The following is a 4,896-nucleotide window of genomic DNA, read 5'->3' as shown; positions in this document are numbered from 1 at the left end:
ATCCCAGACATGTTCGGGCTCACATGCGGTTCCTCTTCGTCTAAATGTCTTGGCTCAAACCTGTCAAGGGGTTCTACCGCACGTGTCGCGTTAGACGCCCTAAATCAGACACTTGTGACCCTTTGGTTAAATTGTCAGGCTGATGGCAAGTTTGCGAAATTGTATGAAACACACAGAGTTAGTATAACATATAATAACAGTAGTAATAATATAGGGAACTAATTAAACGAGCCATAAATGATGTAGTCCACACAGTTGCGATTTATGTGTGAAGATAGTATCTGTTCTTTCGGACATGTCCGAAACAACAGATACCATCTTCATATACAGTTAAGGCTAACCGGCCATTGATCTCCTTCTTCTGTGAAGATGAACACGCATTGCTCAAACTCTTACGGGACTCGGTAAGATTGTCTGCCGCGAGAACTAAGTGTAATGGGCAGGGGCACTACGAATGTAGTGTGGACATTAAGTTGGGAATGTGGGTCACACGGGGAGCGTGCAAGGGGTGAGTCCCTGCATTCGCACTGTCCCCTGTGCCCTTGGTGGCTCAGGTGGATAGAGCGCCTGCCATGTAAGCAGAAGATCCCGGGTTCGAGTCCCGGTCGGGGCACACATTTTCACCTGTCCCCATTGATGTACATCAACGCCTGTCGGCAGCGTAGGGTCTTGATTTAATTATCACTTCAGTTGCGATTTGGTTAGAATAAGCCGGCCGGAGTGGCCGTGCGGTTCTAGGCGCTACAGTCTGGAGCCGAGCGACCGCTACGGTCGCAGGTTCGAATCCTGCCTCGGGCATGGATGTGTGTGATGTCCTTAGGTTAGTTAGGTTTAATTAGTTCTAAGTTCTAGGCGACTGATGACCACAGAAGTTAAGTAGCATAGTGCTCAGAGCCATTTTTTTGGTTAGAATAATATTTATTCAGAAAGCAAACTAATACCGAAGGTGGTCGTATTTAGAGTTACTGTTACACTCGAGCATCATATCCATCTGACACAGTTCGATTACTTACAATCTCATCGCGAAATACAAGTCCAATGCTCCACCTCGTTATCTACGTGAAAAGTTCACACCAGGCGCGCGGCTGCTCACCGCTCAGAGACTAAGTCCCGCGATATCACACAGCTACCTAAAGACCGAACTTTCCGCTTTCGCATCTCCACCAGCACTGCCCTCTGCCCGTCTCCGGCCGCGTCCCCCACGTGTGCCAATCATCGTCGCTCAACTGACTAGTGCAGTTCCCTTCCCTGAAACCGTTCATCTGATTGGCTACAAGTTATTCTACATTATTTTACATTTTAACATATTTAAATAACCAAACCTTGACCACTTTCACGTTCTAAATAAAGTAACAATAATATCCATTAAATATTAAAAGTTAAATTCTTTTACATAAAACAATATCCTTCTTAACTTTAAATGTCACGGAAAGTAGCCTGGCACCAGTGTGCTTTCTCATAAATAAATGAAGAACAAAAGTAATTATTATGCACTAAACTTTACAACAAATATTCTGTTACCTAAAGATTCAATGAGGTGTCATGCTGTCATCAAAAATGGCACTAAGCACCATGGGACTTAACATATGAGGTCACCAGTCCCCTAGAACTTAGGACTACTTAAACCTGACTAACCTAAGGACATCACACACATCCATGACCTAGGCAGGATTCGAACCTGCGACCGTAACAGCAAGGCGGTTCCGGACTGAAGCGCCTGGAACCGCTCGGCCACAGCGCCTGCCTGCTGTCATCGTTCAATGTGTTTTGTGTGAAGGAAATGATAATCTGATGCCTAACTGAAAATACAGATAATTTAAATTTACTATATCTTTTAAACACATAAAGTTACAGAGTTGGTGTTTACAACATTTTTCATTTTGATGATGCGCTTTCGTGTGAAATGTCGATCGTTACGATCGACCAAAGCGTTCCGATTTTAGCGTTCAGGTCTTTGTTAAAAAACTTGTTAATTTCACATAAACAGTAAATCCCCCGCCCCTCCCCTCCGCCCCTTGCACCATGGACCTTGTCGTTGGTGGGGAGGCTTGCGTGCCTCAGCGACACAGATAGCCGTACCGTAGGTGCAACCACAACGGAAGAGTATCTTTTGAGAGGCCAGACATACGTGTGGTTCCTGAAGAGGGGCAGCAGCTTTTTCAGCAGTTGCAGAGGCAACAGTCTGGATGATTGACTGAACTGGCCTTGTAACGGTAACCAAAACGGCCTTACTGTGCTGGTACTACGAACGGCTGAAAGCAAGGGGAAACTACAGCTGTAATTTTTCCCGAGGGCATGCAGCAGTATGGTTAAATAATGATGGAATCCTCTTGGGTAAAATATTCCGGAGGTAAAATAGTCGCTCATTCGGAACTCCGGGCGAGGAATACCCAGGTGGACGCCGTTATCAGGAGAAACAAAACTGGCTTTCTACGGACAGGAGCGTGGAATGACAGATCCCTTCATCGGGCAGGAAGGTTATAAAATTCAAAGAGGGAAATGGATAGGTTAAAGTTAGATATAGTGGGAACTAGTGAAGCTCCGTGGCACGAGGAACAAGACTTCTGGTCAGGTGAATACAGCGTTATAAATACAAAATCAAATAGAGATAATGCAGTGGTAAGTTTAATTATGAATTAAAAAATAGCAGCGCGGGTAAGCCACTACGAACAGCATAGTGAACGCATTATTCTAGCCAAGAGAGACACGAAGCCCACGCCTGCCACAGCAGTACAAGTTTATATGCCAACTAGCTCCGCAGACGACGAAGAGATTGAAGAAATGTATGATGAGATAAAAGAAATTATTCAGGTAGTGAAGGGAGACGAAAATTTAATAGTCATGGGTGACTGGAATTCGTCAGTAGGAAAAGGGAGAGAAGGAAACATAGTAGGTGAATATGGATTGGGGGGCAGAAATGAAAGAGGAAGCCGCCTTGTAGAATTTTGCACAGAGCATAACTTAATCATAGCTAACACTTGGTTCAAGAATCATAAAACGAGGTGGTATACTTAGAAGAGGCCTGGAGACACTGGAAGGTTTCAAATACAAATGGTAAGACAGAGATTTAGAGATCAAGTTTTAAATTGTAAGACATTTCAAGGCGCATATGTGGACTCTGACCACAATCTATTGGTAATAAACTGTAGATTAAAACTGAAGAAACTGCAAAAAGGTGGTAATTTAAGGAGATGCGACTTGGATAAACCGAAAGAACCAGAGGTTGTAGAGTGTTTCAGAGAGAGCATTAGGGAACGATTGACAAGAATAGGTGAAAGAAATACAGTAGAAAAAGAACGAGTAGATTTGAGAGCTGAAATAGTGAAGGCAGGGGAGGATCAAGTAGGTAAAAATGCGAGGGCTACCGGAAATCCTTGTGTAAAAGGTATTGAATTTAATTGATGAATGGAGGAAATATAAAAATGCAGTAAATGAAGCAGGCAAAAAGGAATACAAACGTCTCGCAAGTGAGATCAATGAGAAAGACACGAAGTACAAAATGGCTAAGCATGGGTGGCTAGAGGACAAAGGTAGGGATGTAGAGGCATATATCACTAGGCGACGATAGATATTGCCTACAGGAAAATTAAAGAGACCTCTGGAGAAAAGAGAACCACTGTATGAATATCAAGAGCTCAGATGGAGTACCAGTTCCAAGCAAAGAAGGGAAGGTACAAAGGTGGAAGGAAGACACAGAGGCTCTATACAAGGCCGACGTACTTCAGGGTAATACTATTGAAATGTAAGAGGAGATGAAGATGAAATGGGAAATACGATACTGCGTGAAGAATTTGACAGAGCACTGAAAGACCTAAATCGATACAAGGCCCCGGGAGTAGACAACATTCCATTAGAACTACTGATAGCCTTGGGAGAGCCAGCCCTGACAAGAGGAATATAAGCATTCCAATCCCGAAGAAAGGAGGTGTTGACAAATGTGGAAATTACCGAACCATCAGTTTAATAAGTCACGGCAGCAAAATACTGACACGAATTCTTTACAGACGAGTGGAAAAACTGGTGAAGCCGACCTTGTGGAAGATCAGTTTGGATTCTGTAGAAACGTTGGAACACGCGAGGCGATAATAACCCTACCACTTATCTTAGAAGATAGATTAAGGAAAGGCAAACCTACGTACCTAGCATTTGTAGACTTAGAGAAAGCTTTTGACAACGTTAACTGGAATACTCTCTTTCAAATTCTGAAGGTGGCAGGGGTAAAATACAGGGAGCGAAAGGCTATTTACAATTTGTACAGAAACCAGATGGCAGTTACATGAGCCGCGGGAATGAAAGGGAAGCAGTGGTTGGGAAGGGAGTGAGACAGGGTTGTAGCCTATCCCCGATGTTATTCAAATGGTTCAAATGGCTCTGAGCACTATGGGACTTAACATCTTAGGTCATAAGTCCCCTAGAACTTAGAACTACTTAAACTTAAGGACATCACACACATCCATGCCCCAGGCAGGATTCGAACCTGCGACCGTAGCAGTCCCGCGGTTCCGGACTGCAGCGCCTAGAACCGCAAGGCCACCGCGGCCGGCGATGTTATTCAATCTATACATTGAACAAGCAGTAAAGGAAACAAAGGAGAAAATAGAAAAAAATTGGATTAGGAATTAAAAACTATAGAGAAGAAATAAAAACTTTGAGGTTTGCCGATGATACTGTAATTCTGTCAGTGACATCAAAGGACCTGGAAGAGTAGTTGAACGGAATGGACAGTGTCTTGAATGGAGGCTATAAGATGAACATCAACAAAAGCAAAACGAAGAAAATGGAATGTAGTCCAACTAAATCAGGTGATGCGGTGGGATTTAGATTAGTAAATGAGACACTTAAAATAGTAAAGGAGCTTAGCTATTTCGGGAGCAAAATAACTGATGATTGATGTAG

The 4,896-nt window shown here is 43.4% G+C and overlaps 1 non-coding gene across 1 annotated transcript; it reads left to right on the top strand.

The window, feature by feature from the left end:
* Nucleotides 1-538: 538 nt before the first annotated feature.
* Trnat-ugu (transfer RNA threonine (anticodon UGU)) lies at nt 539-613 on the top strand. Its single transcript has one exon. It is a non-coding gene; the product is annotated as a tRNA-Thr (tRNA).
* The last annotated feature ends 4,283 nt before the right edge of the window (nt 614-4,896 follow it).

Source organism: Schistocerca serialis, chromosome 5, assembly GCF_023864345.2.
Source record: "Schistocerca serialis cubense isolate TAMUIC-IGC-003099 chromosome 5, iqSchSeri2.2, whole genome shotgun sequence".
NCBI classification, from domain to species: Eukaryota; Metazoa; Arthropoda; class Insecta; order Orthoptera; family Acrididae; genus Schistocerca; species Schistocerca serialis.
The sequence above is the reverse complement of the archived record's forward strand: the minus strand, read 5'-3'. Positions and strand labels throughout refer to the sequence as shown.